Genomic DNA, 20,068 nt, shown 5'->3' with positions numbered 1-20,068 from the left:
GGGCCACTTGTGCGAGGGGGGGCATGTAGACGTTGAACAGCGTTGGGTTGAGGAATCAGCCCTGGGGGACGCCGCAGATGATGTCGGTGGCTTCGGATCGGAAGGGTGGGAGGCGGACGCTCTGGGTTCTGCCGGAGAGGAAGAACGTGGTCCAGTCAAGAGCCTTCTCTTGGATTCCAGCTTCTAGGAGGCGTGTCTTCAGAGTGGACATTCACACAGCAGTGACTCGCCACTAAGCTTCCCTTTATGCATCCTAGGTGCACGGGACTCACCAGCAAATCAGCGCTTTTTTAGGCACTATCGACCTACCCACATTGGCCCTTGAACACCGCCTGACGTTGGTCTCCCCATCACGATAAAGGAGGTATGAGATGTGCTATCGTCCCTAGCGTCGGGGAAGATGCCTGGACCAGACGTGGTCCCAACTGAGGTCTAATCACTATGTAAATGTTAAATATGCAAAATGACAATAAACAGATTTAAACAAAAAAAAGATCACAGAGAAGTACATCGGCCAGTAGCTCTCCACTTTCATTGAGGCCAACAAACTACTTCACAGGATGCAGTCGGACTTTCGACCCTCCTATAACAGAGTCTGCATTTCTACTAGGCACAGAATCCATCTGTCAAACTCTGGACGCTGGCGACACTGCTGTACTGTTAATGCTGGATCTCAAAGCCGTGTTCAACACTGTGTTCCACAACATTCTGATTTGAGCACTCGTGGAAATGTGCTGACAACCACAAGGCCTTGCTACGGGTTGCCTCATTTCTGCAGGAGCGCACCTTCCTGGTGTTTCTAAAACCCTTTCATTCCAACGTGCTCTCTTTGCAGCAGGAAGTGCCGCCATCTCCTCCCAGAGTCCAACTCTGTTTGATATACACATTCGCCCCCTGGCTGAGGTCATCAGATGCCATGGATTCACAATCATTATATACACTGATGACACTAAGCTCATAATTGAAACCCTCTCTCAGAACTCCGTCCACACAGCTTCCTCGCTAAGCTCTTGTCCTGTGGAGGTCTCCTTGTGGATGGATCTAAACTGCCTCAAGTTGAATGCAGGGAAGACCGAGTTTTTGATCCTGAGTAATCAACCTAACATCTGGTCGACTACCTGTTGGCATGAAACTCTTGGTCTCGCACCTTGCCCCAAATCCAGGGTTTAGAACCTGGGCTTTTGGTTTGACGAGGAGCTGTCCTTTGACAGCCAAATTACGACTCTCGCAGGAAAATGTTTCGGGATTCTAAAGACCCTAGAAATATCTACTGCTTCCATCCAGAATCTGCAAAAAAAACAAGCATTAGAAATGCAATAGGTCTCGCAGCATTAGAGTTAGTGCTTTTAGAATTGTTTATGGTTTTTTTTGTAAATCTTTAGCATGAGGTTGAGGGTGAGGGTGAGTGAGGTTGAGGGTGAGTGAGGGTGAGTGAGGGTGAGTGAGGGTGAGTGAGGGTGAGTGAGGGTGAGTGAGGGGTTGAGGGTGAGTGAGGGTGAGGCTGAGGTGGTGAGGGTGAGTGAGGGTGAGGCTGAGGTGGTGAGGGTGAGTGAGGGTGAGGGTGAGTGAGGGTGGGTGAGGGGTTGAGGGTGGGTGAGGGGTTGAGGGTGAGTGAGGGGTGAGTGAGGGGTGAGTGAGGGTGAGTGAGGGTGAGTGAGGGTGAGTGAGGGTGAGTGAGGGTGAGTGAGGGTGAGTGAGGGTGAGTGAGGGGTTGAGGGTGAGTGAGGGTGAGTGAGGGTGAGTGAGGGGTTGAGGGTGAGTGAGTGAGGGGTTGAGGGTGAGTGAGGGTGAGTGAGGGTGAGTGAGGGTGGGTGAGGGTGTAATGTCGTAGAAGGGGGTTTCAACCTCCGTGGATGGCAACATCAAAAAGAATTTGGGACAAAACTAGACTCTAATAACCCTGAACAGGTCTATGCCATAAACAAATCAACCACAGGAGAAACAATATGTGACAAGTTCCCTGGTGTTCACAGAAAGCTCAGGATTGCTTAAGGATTTTCAGCATAAAATCAAACCGAAACCTAATGCTGTACCAGTGGTGCATAAAACCAGTGTTACAAAGACACTTGCACACAGGAGAAGAATTGAAGAGCCTTTATTTAGAGTCTCCACTCTCCGCAATTCCAAGCTGCCTCCAAGCCTCACAGAAATACCTTTCACAACATTCTAAGGCAGGCTTCAGCTCCAACTGGTCAACTGGTGGAAAGCAGCACTTGACAGATATTGGATGGGGGTGGGTGGGGTGGGGGGGTGGGGGGGGGAGAGATATACCATATAACAAAATAAGAATAACTGAATAAATAGCATTATTTCAGATACATCTATAGATGTGTAAGAGGAAAGATTATACCAGTAACACTAACAAAAGCGACCAGCTGAACGGCATCATGGCTGCAAGGAGGGATCTATCAATTTAATAAATGGAATAAAGCCAACAGATTAACATAACGTAGTGTTGGTACAGATTGTAGAACTCACACAGAATATAATTGCAGCACAAAAAAATAAGCTTTCTTTCCTTCCCTGCAGTGTCTGACTTAGTGGACAGGGTTTCCCATGGCAGACAACAGAATTTTGAAACCGAAAGATACTCAACTGTACAAAGCAGAGGGAAAAAAATTGAAAGTACTGGTAGAATTAGAACCAAAAACTGAATGCACATACCTCCCTTGCCAAGAGGAAAGATTATACCAGTAACACTAACAAAAGCGACCAGCTGAACGGCATCATGGCAGCAAGGAGGGATCTATCAATTTAATAAATGGAATAAAGCCAACAGATTAACATAACGTAGTGTTGGTACAGATTGTAGAACTCACACAGAATATAATTGCAGCACAAAAAAATAAGCTTTCTTTCCTTCCCTGCAGTGTCTGACTTAGTGGACAGGGTTTCCCATGGCAGACAACAGAATTTTGAAACCGAAAGATACTCAACTGTACAAAGCAGAGGGAAAAAAATTGAAAGTACTGGTAGAATTAGAACCAAAAACTGAATGCACATACCTCCCTTGCCAGGTAACGAGCATTTGTTCTATCTCCTTTTGCAAACTGGAGGTAAAATCATGTACAAACATTTGTATCGCCACAAGGTCGGTACACGGAAGTAAAATTAGTCGGTAAGAGGAAATGAGGAGACTGCCTGAATGAACGTGACGAGTGTAAAAACTCATAGGAAAAAGTTAACATGGAGGCGACACGGTTAGTGCACTCAATTTGACTAAAGGTGGCGACACCATTCCCGAGCAAACCGGAAACTGCCACACTTACCAGGACAGCTGCATATCTCGAGGAAAGCCATCTGCAAAAGTACTGATGAGCTGGGAAGACGCTATCTTCGAAACAAAACCAATTGCATTTCAAATTGGTGAACGAAGAGAGCTGCGTTACGCCCTGCCCAGGAAAGTCAACAAGGGAGGAGAGGAGGAGGGGGGAGGAGAGTACACCATTCCCGAGCAAACCGGAAACTGCCACACTTACCAGGACAGCTGCATATCTCGAGGAAAGCCATCTGCAAAAGTACTGATGAGCTGGGAAGACGCTATCTTCGAAACAAAACAAATTGCATTTCAAATTGGTGAACGAAGAGAGCTGCGTTACGCCCTGCCCAGGAAAGTCAACAAGGGAGGAGAGGAGGAGGGGGGAGGAGAGTAGGCAAGGCGACACGGCGGGAGGGGGCGGAGCGGGTAAAAAAAAGACGGACATGCACGCGCCCGTGACTTTTAAGGTCAATGCGCATGCACATAAGCTTAATGCGCATGCGCATTGACCTTAAAAGTCACGGGCACTGCAAGGAATCGCCACGATTCCTTGCAGTGTAGATAAAGAGTGGATAACTCGCAATACTCTCGCCTTGCTCGATGCGCATGCGCATCGACAGGCGAGACCTAAAAACAGCGGTCCTGGCCTTACTCGTGTATTGGCCAGACTACTGCAATGTGTTGTATCTGGGTGTGTCACAGACCTGTTTGAAGAGACTGCAATGAGTGCAGAATGTGGCGACGCACCTTCTGCTGATTCTCCGCAAACACACCTCCATGGAGGCCGTGCTCTCCAACCTGCACTGGCTTCCACTGAAGCAGAGACTCTCTTTCACAACCTTGTGCTTCTGCCACAAGGTCTTTGCGAATAAGGATCAGATGGGCAAAAGGAGGAATATACAGAGGCGGAGAACGATCTAATAACAAGAAGTCATCTTGTGGTCTACTAAGGATAGGATAGAGGGGTCACCGAACAGCGTATTGGCCAGTTACCTGCAAATGGCGCTCCCTATCCTCTCTCTCTTTTATTTCTGTCATTTCTTTATTTTCCAACTCTAATGCTTTCACATGAATGTTTTTCCGTTGTTCTTTTTCAACCAAGGCTTGCTCTCCCTTCATTCGTTCACGCACTTCTTTCTCCCACATTCGTACACAGTCAAACATATCTTGCCTAGTCTTTCGCTTGAACATGCATTGCTCCACATACTGAATCTTTCGTAAATCAAATGACCCATGCATAGGCCAACGCAACTCAGGATCCTTATGAGTATACTTATTCCATAAAGTGCTGTACATTATAGAAGAAATACCATACTTAATATACATGTCCCTATTAGGCATCCCTTCTGGGGGAGCCGGCTGTGCTTCATCAAGTCTCAAACTGGTACCACTACAAAAGCAACACATCCTTCGAAGTGTGCTAGAAACAGGTATGCCAAAAATAGTGCAGAATATGCAGTATTATACCCAAAGTAGCCCTTAAAGTACTTTTTTATGGTGCACCGTTCAAATCAATTCAAAACAGAGAAAATTCTCCTCATTACCTGCCTATATAAATTGCAATTCCTATATCAATCACTTACAAATCCATAATTGGCCCATACAAATTCCAAAGCCACAGCAAGTGCCGCAAAAACGACCTTACCAATCCCAGGCATCAAACCAACAGCAAGTGTTGCATCAAAACAACGCTTACCATTCCCTTGCTGTCCAGATTCCAACTGCCAAGTTCTTAAATCAACCAAACGGTCACTGCACGGCGAATCAACCAAAGAGATCTCAGTCGAGGACCGGCACCATCTGGATGGTCAGATCAGAAAGAGAGGAAAAACGCCGTGGTTTGCCAAGACGCTGGTCTCCTCGGGCAATGATCATCCGTAGCGATATTCCAATCCTTCGTTTCGACCACTCCTTCGGGCATCGCGCCAATTTGTCGTGGTGGGCCTCAGCCAGGCCTACCAGTGCTAGGGGTTCGCCCTTCTCTGCACAAGTCCTCAGACCAATAGGAAAGAAGTTGGCACGGAAACTGCAATATACAACAGAGCACTTTATTAACCTCAAGAGGTGGAACTACATTCACACAACACCCTTCGGTAGTGTATGAAGTAGCACACTGAACAGAAGGAACATGCTCCTTTTATACCCACACAGGGGCTCAAAAGAAGGCGGTACAAATACAAGAAGAAGGTTTTGGGTACATAAAAGGTCATACAGAAATGAACAGTCAACAAGTGGGAGGAGCTAGCAATTTGCTAATTCTAGTAAACACATCCTGACCGTTCCACACTAAGGACAGGTGCATGGAAAGTCAGTCTCCTCTGTGCATGTGCAGAGTAGCAGAGCCTAAATATAGTCTGTCTCTAAGCAGAGTACAAGAGCAAATGACAGCAAGGTAGGACAGAGCACATGGTGAGGACATGCCAGACAAGATGGCTGCCTAATACAAGATGGTGTTAGCTAAATGCTAACCCCCATCGCTGCCAAATTACAACATCCACCCCTCCATCCAAAGGCAAAGGGGCCCTCTGATAAGGTGGTTCATACACCTTACTCCCTTCTGAGGCACCTCCTTGTAAGCAAACAACAGACATGGCAAGAGGATGTCCCATTTATGCCTCAAGGGCTCCGACAGGGCCATGACCATGCCTTTGAGGGTCTTGTTGAACCTGTCAACAAGACCATTGGTCTGGGTATAGTAGGGCATGGAGAACTTGTAGGATACCTCACACTTGTCCCACATTGACTTCATGTACATTGACATGAAGTGGCACCACCTCTGTGGAGAAACCCATCCAAGTAAATGTCCCTACCAGTGTCCTGGCCACTGAGGGCACAGCCACTATCGTCAGAGATATGGCCTACAAGGTACCATGTGGTATGATCCACCAAAAACAGGATAAAGAGTTGCCTAGGGCTGTCTTGGGGCCCAGATACCACACAATGTCAATGTCCACCCTTTCTAAACCAGTGTCCCGACCGGGAGAGAAATCAGAGTAGCCTTCTGCTTTACCCCAGACTTCATAATGGCCTGGGAGGTAGGGCAGGACCTGGACAATGCATCTGAGGTCATGCTCATTGGGGGGCAATAAAAGTGGGTGACCAACTGTGCAAAGAATGTGGTCTGCCCAAGATGTCCTGTCAGGGTCTGAACCCCTGCGTCTACCACACTGATTGTTTGTTCAAGAAAACCCCCACCGAACTAAAGCTCCTAGAAGTCCGTTGTGGGAGGGGCCTTAGGGTATTTCAGACGGCTTCGTCTGTCAGGGGGCATGCGTAATAATGGGATTTGGCTGCAGCTTCCGTGCTCCGATTTGCTGCAGGAATTTGGCGTTTCCGTAGGGAAGGAGCGGATCTCTACGCTCCTCTGCTACGTGAGGGATTTGCAGGCAAGCAGCTGCCAGGGTTCGTGGAGACTTGCGGTCTGTCATCGTGACCGGAGCCTGTTGGTGATCTCTACGCTCCTCTGCTATGTGCAGGATTTGCAGGCAAGCAGCTGCCAGGGTTCGTGGAGACTTGCGGTCTGTCATCGTGACCGGAGCCTGTTGATATTGCCAAGGGCGCTGTAGGAGGAGCACACAGCACTCCAGGACCGGCTTTGTTCTTGTTTTCCCACTTCAGGTAAGCGGAAGGATTCTCCAACTGCTGTTGGAGCCTGTGCTACTCGGGCTTGAGTGGCTCCACTTCTGGGAAAGTTTGGATTCCAGGTTATTCTGAAATCGAGGGGGTACAAAAGGGGGTGGTAATGGACGGAGCATCTGAACCAATCAAACACTCACACCCAGACAACAGATCTGGGTTTAATCCATCACCGTTTTTTAGCCCACTCTGCCACCCCAGTTCAGACATGGCCTTATGCATATCAGTCTGACCCTGTGCCTCATGGGAACAGTCCAGCCCGAACTGCCTAGCCATGCCTTCCCTTGACCAAATTCAAGCTTCTTAGGACCGGGTTCTGGCATTACAACCGTCTTCAGCCAGGCTTGCTTGAATCCAGTGGCAAAGTGAGCAAGGGACTCACGTCTGAGCATACCCTGCCAACTTATAGCGAACAAAGCGGTACAAAAGGGGGTGATAATGGACGGAGCATCTGAACCAATCAAACACACACACCCCATCAACAGATCTGGGTTTAATCCATCACCGTTCTTTAGCCCACTCTGCCACCCCAGTTCAGACATGGCCATATGCAAATCAGTCTGACCCTGTGCCTCATGGGAACAGTCCAGCCCGAACTGCCAAGCCATGCCTTCCCTGGACCGGATTCAAGCTTCCTAGGACCGGTTTTTGGCATTACAGCCGTCTTCAGCCAGGCTTGCTTGAATCCAGTGGCAAAGTGAGCAAGGGACTCACGTCTGAGGATACCCTGCCAACTTATGGTGAACTAAGCGGTACAAAAGGGGGTACTGGGGTGAATGTATGACATTGTTCTGCATTCTGTCCATCAACTGTTGTTTTTGCATTTGTCACCCCGAGTGGGATGGGTATGCTCCGATGTGAGTCCCATGCTCTCCACACCACTGTAGTCAAGATATCCTGGCTGAAGACGGCTGATCGCCAGAAACCGGTCCTAGGATGCTTGATTCCGGTCCAGGAAAGACATGGCTTGGCAGTTCGGGCTGGACGTTTCCCTTGAGGCACAGGGTCAAGACTGATTTGCATATGGCCATGTCTGAACTGGGGTGGTGTAGAGTGCAAAAAAAGACCAACTGTTTTTGCATTATTCTGAAATCGAGACGGTATGCTGCTTGGAAAGGTACTTGAAGAGATATGATAGGAGTGCCTTGGCCAGTATAGCTCCAATTTCTCAAGAGTGACTGGGTTTTCTTTTTTATCTTTTTGTTTTTTGTTACCTGATGTAATATCTAAGAAGACATTTCACTTTGCTTATTTCCTTATTTTTATGAAGAGTTTGGACTGCTATAGAACTGGTGAATGTCAGTAATTTACTTGATTCTACTTGCTAAGGACTATTGGATTCACATATTCAGATGAACTTTCCGTGGAGTGCAGATTCTAAGCCTTGATACCTATTTTTGTTTGTACTTCCACAAGAACCTGATAATTTATATTTCTTTTGAAGGGATTCTAAATGCGAGGGTATGTATTAGTAGGGGAGGCGAAGTAAGGAAAGTTATGGAGGAATTAAAGGAATGAAAGGAGAGTAACCTGTGTGATTTATATTGTAGGGTGTATCCTCATCCAGTACGAGAAGCATCGTTCATGGAAAGAGAGGCAATAGTGGCATACCAAGGCTGGTGGAACTTGTGTTACAGGTACTAGTCCCATTAGTGCGACCTTATGAGAGTAGCTAGTAATGTAGGCATGTGTTAATTTATGTGTGTTTTGTTTACAGGTTTCCCATTCCTGGCTGTCCCCAACCTAAATCCTTTCCCTCACTTGAACGCCTCAATACTCTCTACAGTATGTTGTAGAGTTTGGGATATCGAGAGGTGGACCTTTTTGAGCATCGCCCGGATTCAGAGGAATTCCCGTGGTCTTGACATGTCCTGCCAGGGGTACCTCATGAGCCAGTCCCAGTAGAAAGGCCCGGTAGCTCTGAAAGACCACCAATACATGGGTTGCATCCAGGCTCAGTGACCTTAGGCTTGCTATAAAGGAGATAATTCTCCCAGTAAATCAGATGATCACCAGAGGTGTCGCCAAATGCCTGTACCTTGGCTTGCTGCTGTAGGTCCTTAAGATTATGGCACTCTTTCTGAGCTCCTCCTTCAGCTTGTCATCCATCTAGTTCAGGTATGTCTCTCAGGACTGCAATGTCCTCCCTTGTACGTTCCGGGGCATGAACCCCCAGAATCAGCTTCTCACATGACCGCGGGGTTATCTGGGGCGGGTTTCCCATGTCCTCTGCCCCATCCCTTCTTGGCAGATACCTGGGCCATTGGTCCAGACTCCAGGTCCTTTGGACTGTTCTCTCAGGCTGACAGGGATTATTTGTTCAGGCACACCCACTATCTGATAGAGGTTACCATCACTATCAAAGGGAGCTTTAAGGCCCCTATCCTTCCTGGAGGACAATGCCGCAAATGGAATGCCTATGACGCCCAGGGCTTCCTCGACTTTGCATCCAACACCTGCCCTACCATCGACCCATCTTCCGGTACCGACTCTATGGAGGGCACAATCTCCACCTGGTTGCGAGCGGCCAGCGACAAATTCGCCCCTCTTACCAGCTTCGCTCACACGAGGTGTGGCAACTCCCACCGCTGGTTTTCTGAGGAATTAAAAACCCTTAAATCAAAGCTGCGCCTCCTCGAACGCAAATGGAGACGGGGTTACTCCACAGAGAACCGCGCAGAGTATGTGTCAGCCCGTAACGAATACAAAGTGCTATCATAAAAGCTAAGGCCTCACATATCTCCGAAAGAATCAACTCAGCCTCTAACAAATCTAAAGAAATCTTTAAAATCATGAATGACTTTTCTTCTGACCAGAGAATTCTTCCCACTCAGGCTCCCACCCTAGATACTTGTATTGCGCTCAACACCTATTTCGTTCAGAAAATCGTTGACATCAAGAACGCCATCTCCTCGTCTATTCCCCCTAGTTGCCCTGACCCCTCCCCCCTCAACTCATCTGTCTTCACCCAGTTCCCAGCTATCACTTCTAGCACTCTTACTGAGCTTACAACCCGCATCAAATCTGGCTCTCCCGAGGACTGCTGTCCCCCCTCGGTCCTCAGAGCAATCTTCTCAGCTCTACCAGACAGTATTCTCCCTCTCTTAAACACCTCCCTCAGTACTGGCACGGTCCCCTCCGCGTTCAAACAGGCCATACTGGTTCCCCTTCTAAAAAAAGCCGGAGCTGACCCTGCCAATCCAGCCAATTATAGGCCTATCTCCCTCTTACCCTATTCTTCTAAACTATTGGAGGCCCATGTCACAACCTGTCTGTCAGCGTTCATTGAGAGCTCTGGCTTCCTGGAACCTAACCAGGCAGGTTTCAGGCCAGCCCATTCTACCGAGGCAGTCATTGTAAAAGTCTTTGATACTCTTCGGGAGAATGCCGATAGAGGGTCCCCCCAGGCACTAATCCTTCTGGACCTCTCGGCCGCGTTCGACACGGTGGATCATGACATCTTACTCCACCGTGTCGGACAAGCTGGCATTCAGGGCCCTGCACAGGATTGGATTAAGTCCTTCCTTTCTGGCAGAGTGCAAACAGTCCACCTAGGCCCCTTCACTGCAACCCAGGTACCCACCACCTGTGGAGTCCCTCAGGGATCCTCCCTTTCACCGCTACTTTTCAATCTGTATCTTCGCCCGCTAATTCAGTCACTTAGCAACTGGAACTGCACTGTCCTCAACTATGCAGATGATATGCAGATCATCTTTCCCTTAGACACCCCGGATGCGACATCCAATTTCCAGGCTGTAATGCTGCACATCCAACAATGGATGATGTCTAATCAACTAAAACTAAATCCGGAAAAAACAGAACTCCTCCTGCCTTGTTCTAGCTCTGCCCACTGGGGACCCCAATTCTGGCCAGCTGAACTGGGCACCGCCCCTACTCCATCGAGTTCAGTAAAAAGTCTGGGTGTCACCATTGATAAAGATCTCTCCCTGAAAACTCATGTTGGAGCCATTATCTCTGCTAGTATGTTCCAGCTCCGCAAAATCCGGAAAATTACTCATCTGCTCTCTCACGAGGCCTTGGTGCAAATTGTCATCTCCCTCGTTCTCTCCCGCCTCGACTTCTCCAACGCCCTTTACTGGGGCCTCTCCAGGTCCCTGCTCCACCGCCTCCAGATGGTGCAGAACCAGGCTGCAAGGCTTATATGTAAAGTCCCTAAATGGCAATCTGCTAGACCTCTTCTGGCCAAGCTGCACTGGCTTCCCATTGAGCAAAGGGCCGCCTTCAAGATCGGATGCATAACCTACAAAGCACAGCATACCAAATGCCCGACCTTCCTGAAATCCCTCATCAATCCCCATCGCCCGACCCGCAATCTCCGCTCTGCTCACCTTCATCTTCTCACCTCCCCAGTGTTCAAGCTAAAAAAATTGGGTGGCCGGAGATTCAGCTCCCTGGCACCCAAGCTGTGGAATTCCATCCCCCTACACATTAAAACCTCTGACACCTTGCTGAGCTTCAGAAAAGGCTGAAAGACCTGGCTCTTTTCAAACTCTCACTAGCCCTTTTCTCCTGCCTTATTTTCAATCTCAGCGCCAGGAAACCTCTGGTGTCAGTGCGCTTTATAAATGCAGCCTAACATTAACATTAACATTAACACTCTGGCAACCATAACATCTCTAAGTGGGTCCAGAGCTCCATCTCCTTCCAGATAGTGTACTCCAGGTCCTTTCCTACCTGACAGTCTACAGGCATGGGTGGACTCAAAGCTACCCATAAGGAACCTGAGACACCCCCCCCCCTCCATTCAAAGGGAACCACATCCAAAGGGACTCTCCTGGTTGTCTTCTGTCACAACCTGGTGGACTGCATTCAAGATTAAGGGCCATATGTATCAAAAACCTCATTTGCGATTCTCAAATAGCGTTTTTTTTTTTGGGCGAATCGCTATTTGAGAATCACAAAATGCTATGTATGTAGGATTTGCAATAAATATTGCGAATCCTACATATTCCTTAATTGCTAATCTCAAATTGCGATTTGCAAGTATGGAATACTTCCCCATTCGTTCCTATGGGCCTAGAGGCCTATAGGAATGAATGGGAAGACATACTCAATTTGCGATTAGCAATTAGAGAATCGCAAATTGAGAATGCAATTTCAAGGGTGCAAGGGTGTCAAAAGGACACCCTGTTGCACCCCTGAAATAAGCATGGGTGCACTTGTGGCGCACATACATGCCCTAAGGGCATGGTGGTAATTTGCAATTCCTAAGGCCAAATTGCACTTTTTTGGTGCTTCTTACATTGCATTTAAGGAATCGCAAAATTTGCGATTCCTTAAATGCAATTGCAAAATGAGGAATCGCAAATTTTGCGATTCCTTATTTTGCATGCAGATTTGCCTCATACATACGACTAAGCAAAATTGCGATCGCAAACGCCGAAATTGTGCGGATTTCGGCATTTACAATCGCAATTTTGCTTGATACATATGGCCCTAACTGCTCTAAGGACACCAGATGACTCCTAATAGTAGTCATATTGGTCCCTTTGTCTTTCAGACCCTCCACCCTCTGCCCATTGCTGATGCTCTACTACCTCGACTTCTTGGTATTGTCAGGCACGTGGGCCTTTGACACCATCTGTTTGTCAGCCGGGGACACTAGAGTACCCTCTATATTCCCTTCACCAATAACTGTGGCAACCCACTCCTAGTGCACTACATTTGCTAACCCTGGGTTAGACCCACCTGTGGTGGGCTGCTTCCTTTTCTTACAGATGGGATCCCCCTTAAAGTGCCCATATTAGTGGACCTCATGACACTTGGGTTTAAAGTGGCCTGAGGACTTCTCCAATGGAAACATCCTTTCTTTTGTTCAAGATGGGACTGGGAATTCTGCCCCTGCAAACTGCTTTGGGGCCATGAGAGCACTTTTTAGGTTAATCCTTGCCTCCCCCGTTTTCTTCTGGTGAGGACCCTGTCCACCTTTCGGATGATTCTGCCGGGTACCCCTTTTGACACCCTGATACTAATCCAGTGGTCAGCTTCCTTTGCTAGCTCCTTAGGGACAGTGAGTATGGTGTCTTATCAGATGTTGTCGAAACTCTGTAAAGTAATTACTGAGCATGTGTTCTCTTAGAATCAGATTATACCGCCCAGCAACCTCACTCACATTGCTGTCCCTCCTCCAACAATATAGTGCCTTACTGGAGTATTCCACAAAATCCACCCAGGACTGGTTAGACAATTTGTGACTGTCCCTAAACCTCAAGCAGTACTTTCCTGGGGTATGAACAAACTTAGTGATGAGGGCTAGCTCTTAGGGGGCATAGGTCATATTTTGAGCTACCTCTACAGTCAGTAGGATATCCCTTCCCATCACTGACACTGGCTTTCATAAACTAGCCCCCCAATCATCCGCTGGGATCCAATGCATTCTCAAGGCTACCTCATAGGTTGCAAATCACTTCTCAATATCATCCCCCACCACATGACTACATACCAGGTATTTAGGAATGTTGACTCGTTTATCTCCATTGGACACTGCATTTTGCTGCCACCATTTCCAATTGACTGTTGTTTGGCTTTTAGGTCCAGCTCCTTTAGACTCACTTCATGGGCTAGTAAGATTTTCTTCTCCTCCAAGGACCTTTCAGCCTCAGCATTCTTCTTTTCTGAAGCCAGTTTCAGCTCTGCCAGCTGCAGTTGGAACGTCCTTTTAACTCTGCTACCCTCCAGTTCCTCAGGAGACAGGTTGTGGGAGGACACACTGCTCCCTGCTCTGGCAGGGAAACTTAGTCCTTTGGTCAAATTGTCCTCCTCTTCTAGTTACAACTAGCAAATTGTCCTCTTCTAGTTACAACTCACGTGCAGGCCATTTCCTTACTCAAACTCCACATCCACTTCCTTATCTTCAGGGCTATCTCCCTCCTTTTGCAGCTTGCATCCCACAGACTTCCTCATCCCATTGGGGATGACCAATGCAAAAAAGAACAACCGATGGACGGGATGCTGAACAATGTCAAACACTCACCCCCAATCCCATGCTTGTCATGCCACTGGAGTCAAGCTATCCTGGCAGATGAGGGATGATATCTCGAAACCTATCCCAGGATACTTATTTCCGGTCCAGGAAATGCCTGGCCTGGTAGTTCGGGTTGTACTGTTCCCATAGGGAGCAGGGTCAAGACTTATTTGCATATGCCTGGGTCCAAATTGGAATGATTTAGGGAGCAAAAAACAATGGATTTAGGCCCAGATCGCTGACTGGGTGTGAATGTTTGAAATTGTTCAGTATTCCGTCTATCATCTGTTCTTTTTGCATTTGTCAAGCATTGCGGAGGTGCACATGGGCTTTAGAGTCAGACACTTGAAAAAGTAAGCATAAAACCAGCAGGCAGGCTCGCATGGCTGCTGATTAGAGAAGTCATGGTGGCAGGGCGCTACCTGTCGGGCCAATGCTGTTATCGCAACTACGAAGATTGTTGAGTGGCCCTGGTATGCCAGAGGGAGAAAAGGTGGAGTCACAGGCTGAGGGGAAAAGAGGGTGCTGAGATAACTTAGACACCAGCAGGCCGGCCTTCCAGCGGTCCGCTGAAGTGGCCGCCCTGGTTCCCCAGGGGCCGGGCCGACAAAACTGTCTAGATCACATTGGCAGTGACACTGTGAGGAAAAGCAGAGTGGATCTGCCAGCGCAGGTGCATACTCTGTGAATGGCAGGCCTCGGCCTCGGACTCTGCGACTACAAGGGGCAAGATCTAGGGGTAAAATGTATACAGCTCTGAATGTATTCAAGAGAGAGGGATCTTGCCAAAGAAAGAACCATAATAAAATTAAAACGTTAGTTGAGGTGTGTGTGACACTCCTGCTGGACCAGAGGGTGCAGCACGACCTGGACTGTGTGTCGCTTACATCCTTGCCACCCTGTACCCTCATAATGGTAAAGGATAAAGCCCCTCACACACCTGATTAACAAAGATAGGTGAACTAGGCCACTGGTTAGTGGTGAGGAGGACCTAAGAAAGGCGCCCAGGAGGCATTGGAATCTACACTGGCCGATGTCGTTAAAGCCATACAATGCACAGGAACCCAACTAGAACCCAAAGCCGACATGGTCGCACTGGACCTGAATTTAGTGCAGGTGGAACTGCACGGGTCACGGAGAGTGTCACAGGTTGAGGCACTGGCAGGGCAACACCATGACAATACTCCAGAAAACCTAGACAATCTCTTGCACAAAATGAAAATGCTGGAATATCGCACCGAAGACACAGAAGGGAGATCACACCAAAATGATGTAAGATTAGTGGGTCTACCCGAGAAAATTGAAGGAGAATACCCCTATTTATACCTAGAAGATTGGATAAAAAAAAACACACTAAAAACCTATAGGACCAACATTTTCTTTTTCCAACAGAAAGGGAGCATATATTGCTGGTAATCCCCTTCTCCATCGGAGGTATCATCAAGGCAGTCATTTTTTGATTGTCTAATTTAGAGACAGGAATTCACTTCATGGTAGATAAAAAATGCAATCAGACGCCCCCTAAATTTGGACTCAACCCGCGGTAACTGGTTGTAGAATGCTGACCATATCGTGGGAAGAACAGGCTCTCTAAAAGCTCGATTCGTGGTTACTATTGTTTTTGTTTCTGTTTTTTTGTTAATGTAGTTTTGTAAAAGTGAGTTTTACATATGTTTGATGCTGAAAATGCAAATGCCACAATAGCACCCCCGGACTGTAGGTAATGATCCTGGTTATGAATGAAAGAATGGGCATGCAGAAATGTGCCAAAATGTGGCCTAAGTTAGATTTATGTAGACATAGAGCAGGAAGTTGGATACTTGCAGGTAATCACATAAGTTAAGCTGCACACAGCTGCACACAGTTAAGCTGCAGGAATGGGCACAGGTACAATGACGAGGAATGTCAGGGGACTAAATAACTGCATCAAGAGAACAAGGATGTGTACATAAGAAGTACAGGTAGCTTGCATGCAGAAGACACATTTGCTTGCGAATGAGGCCAATAAAGTGAAATGCAAATGGAAGGGGCAGTTCTACCATGCCAGCTATAGTACACATATGAGGGGAGTGGGTTTATGGATTGCAACAAGTGTGCCTTTTGCTGTAGAAAAGATACACTTAGATAAAGAGGGCAGATACTTGATCCTACATGGGAAATTAAATGGTAGAGAAATAACAGTAGTGGGAATTTATGCCCAAATGACGATGCTGACTCCCATGCAGTCTTAATGACAAAATGACCCCAGATTTGGGTTGAGCGGAGATTTGATTGGGGCCTTTAACTGTGTGGACAGGAAGCTGCAATGCTTAACATATAAACATAGAATGACTTGGTCTCTGCATCAAGATATGGAAAACCTAGACTCCGAGAACATACGGGGCCAGATGTACGACGCTCAAAATAGCGCCTCACAAATTGCGAGTCTTTTGCGTCTCGCAACTTGCGAGGCGCTATTTTGGATGTACAACAGTGTGTAACACACTTAGCGATTCCCAATGGGGTCGCAAATTGAGAGGCTCATAAATATTAATGAACCTCTCGCAATTTGCGACCCCATTGGGAATAGCAGGCCCTCCCAGGTATGGTGGCCTGTGCCTGCAGGGCTCAGCAGACCACCATGCCTGGGACTGCTTTTAAATAAAGCAGTTTTTTTTATGCAGCCCATTTTCCTTAAAGGAATACGGGATGCATTTAAAAAAACGAAAAAAATCCGTTTTTGTTTCATTTTTCAAGGGCAGGCAGTAGTCTAACGGACCACTGCCTGTCCATAAAAAATATGTTCCCCGGCATTTGCAAAAGTGAAGGGGTCCCCTGGAGACCCCTTCTCTTTTGCTATTAGGAAGGGAACACCCTGTCCTAATGGCGATTCGCAATTCCAAAATAGTGAGTGGCAAATAAATTGCGAATCACTATTTTGGTATGGTACATACCCCTATTGGTTTTTGCATGCGCACAGAGGATCGCAAACCCGTTTGCGCATGCAAAAACCGTCGTACATCTGGGCCATGGAGAACACACAACTCTGTAGCGGCAGAATAAACACGTTATGCACAACTTCAAGATGCCTACTCCAGAACAGATTTCCTGCTGGTAGACCGGTACCATGCACAGAATCTTCCAGCAATCAATACTTAGGCAGGGTCTTCTCTGATTACTCACCTGTGTACCTGAAATATAATAGGGGTGGGCGCAGTTCTAGGATACTAACATGAAAAATGCCAATATCAGTCTTGCAGGGTGTGGATCTTTGTGAGATCAAGGAACTGCAACAAAAAACTAGTCCAGCACTAATTAAAATGTCAGTAGATACTTTCATATGTACTATGAACGGGTATATGGGCACCCAAAAGCGTCAGAAGATTGATATATACCGTATCTGTTCAGAGATTGCGTAGTTTAACGGAGGAATAAAGAGAGCAATTAGAAGTGCCAATGACACTAGAGGAAATCATGGAAGCTATCAAGGAACTAAACAAAAGCCAACCCCCAGTGCTGACGGCCTCAAGATGGAATGGTACCAAACTTATAAAAGCACATTGAACGATAAAATCCAACCGGTAAATCAGGATGGTCTGATCGATGACATTCGACTATGATCCGTGAGGGATGCCTTGATCGTTTACTCTTAAAGCCAGACAGGGACCTAATGAATCATAAAACATACTGACTCTACTTTATACCTAATATTGACAATAAACTGCTGGGTAAACTGCTGGCGTTACACCTGATGGATTGTACTGGTCAGTTTGTACACAGGGATCAGCGCAGTCTCATACTGAGAAGAAGGACGGCACTCCGTATTAGGCTCCCGAGACATAGAACAGGTGAAACTGCATCTAGAAATGAGGAAATGGCTTTGGTGGAATTGGACAAAGAAAGAGCCTTTGACACTGTATCGTGGCACTATCTGTTCGCATTGTTAGAGGCTCTGAGCTTTGGATCAACCTCTAGTAAAACTGAAACTTCTATACATGAAGAAGTTAGCAAGAGTAGAGACCAGTGGAGCAACTTCCACAGTACAGGAGCTTGAGAGGGAAACAAGACAGCGAAGCTCACTATCCCCAGTTTCGTTTACTCTGGGAATAGAGCCTTTAGCGTGTCAGCTGAGAGCCTTCTTGACTAAATGGGCAATAGAAGTACACAGCCATACACATCTGGTTGTGCTATATCAGGACCACCCATAGATTTACTTAATGAGGCTGGCAGGAGCCATGACACTGCTGATGGAGGTGTTGGGGTCTGAACTGAGGTGGCGAAGTGAGCTAAAGAATGATGATGGATTCAACCCAGATCTGTGACTGGGGGTGAGTGTCTGAAAAGTTTCAGCACTCCGTCCATCATCTCCTTGCGTTTGCTTTGTTCGCCCTAGGTTGACAGGGTATGCCCAGCCGTGGGTCCCTTGCTCACTTTGCAACTGGATTCAAGCTAGCCTGGCTGATTAAGGGTGTTACCCAGAAACCTGTCCCAAGATGCTGTAGGGAAAAGAGGAGAATCAAGATGGATACCATGGTACATATGAAGAAGGGGTCTGCGTTTGCCAGATGTGGAGGCTTATTATTTGACCGCCTAGTTGCAGTTTGCGGTGTCCTGGTTTAATAGCACAGATAATGAACTTTTAGGTGGCTTGTTGTCAGGAGACGAACTGATGATGGCCTCAGTTGGCCTTGCTCACAAAAAATAGGTTCTCACCTCAAAGTCCTCACATGGTAATGGGTACGGTTCTTGTTTGGCAGAAGTTCTGTCCAAGGTGGGGCAAGCAGCTTCCTGAATTTGAACACTTGATAAGAGATCATAAATGTCTAAATGGAGAGCAGAGGATGCAAGATGACCGTGAACCTATTTCAAACAGGTTCTAGGGTATCAGTGGATGGAGCAGTGGAGTGTGATAGATGCAATAGTATGCGATATGCAGGATTGTGAATCAAATGTAGGGTTACATACAGGAAATCCCGCGAGCATCGAGCACATTGGGGTTGTTGGTTCAGGCAGATCCGGGACATGGTACTAGCACTAGACTTTATTTCACCATAAGAGATGACACAATTAAACAATGGCTGACATCACAAGCACAGTGGGAGGCTGATTGTGGAGAGCACTACACAAATAACGGCAAGGAACTCTCACACTTATAGTAAAGCAGCTATCAATGCTACATTCCGCCTTTTACATTTCAACTTTATACACCGCACATATTTGACAACAGCAGTGCTCCACAAAATGAATCCTGCAAGAGAAGCTTTCAGCTTGAAGTGTAAAGAGCAGAAGGTTACATATTTTCACTTAGTTTGGATTTGCCCTAAAATTGCTTATTACTGGAAAATAGTAGATAGATTTGCAAAACACAAAAAATCGCAGTCCAGTTACAGTGTAAATGATTGTTTGAAACTAAGTAAAATGATTAATTAAAATAATTAAAATTAAAATCAAACAAATACGTTTTTATAAATGTAATAGATACAAATTAAATATAAAAATAGTGAGTTTTTAATATAATTGTAAATAATAGTCATCAATTAAATTAGTATTTTTTAGTATTTTTTTATGGGATTATTTATTAAATATTTAATTTGATGTGTTAATGTGCTGTAACATTTCAATTTTTTTATTCTAGGTTAGTAATTATTTTAAGTTAATATATTTTTATTTTACATTAAAATGTTAATATATTTTTTAAATAATTATTAAATGTTATTATTTTCCCTTTACTTTACCATTGGGAGATCTCTATCCCGGTGGCAGAAACCTTGCCAACATGTGAAAAGTTACAAGTAACTACATTGACAAGTCCTGTTGTAGCAGGCTCTACTCCCAGTTTTGAGGCGTAGGAGAAATATGTCTTCACCCACTCATAAATTTACACTCTTAAATGATCAATAGCTAAAAATGTAAAGTTACTAGTAGGTGCAGTAGTAAATTTACACATCTAAATGAACCTTTGTGAATAGGCCCATATGTGTTTCTCTCATCCCAGAGATGTCAGTCTTCAGAAAATTAGGGCTGCTGACAATGTTCTCTCCACAGTGGAAGATACCCCTTTACTTTAATGCTTCCGCACTGCCTGCTAGAGTTCATAGAAGTGTTTCCTTCTCTTTGCCCCAGATACTTTCGGGAGGCTGACTTATGCAAACTCATGAATATTATTCCCACAGAAAGTTGCCTGCCCACATCAACCCCAAAGGAGGCCC

At 46.4% G+C, this 20,068-nt stretch overlaps 1 protein-coding gene across 3 annotated transcripts in view; it reads left to right on the top strand.

Annotated features, from left to right (window-relative positions):
* USF3 (upstream transcription factor family member 3) overlaps window positions 1-20,068 on the top strand; it is a 112,468-nt gene that overhangs the window by 12,606 nt on the left and 79,794 nt on the right. For 2 of the 3 annotated variants that reach the window (XR_015299390.1, XM_086935577.1), the window contains exon 2: window positions 8,446-8,532. The exons of the other annotated variant lie outside the window; for it this stretch is intronic. The gene's annotated coding sequence lies outside the window, so the exon portion shown is untranslated. The remainder of the gene's footprint in view (window positions 1-8,445; window positions 8,533-20,068) is intronic. 3 annotated transcript variants of the gene reach the window in all.

This window comes from Lissotriton vulgaris, chromosome 8 (genome assembly GCF_964263255.1).
Source record: "Lissotriton vulgaris chromosome 8, aLisVul1.2, whole genome shotgun sequence".
In the NCBI taxonomy this organism is placed as follows: Eukaryota; Metazoa; Chordata; class Amphibia; order Caudata; family Salamandridae; genus Lissotriton; species Lissotriton vulgaris.
Note: the sequence above shows the minus strand (reverse complement) of the source record. Positions and strands in the feature narration are given on the sequence as shown.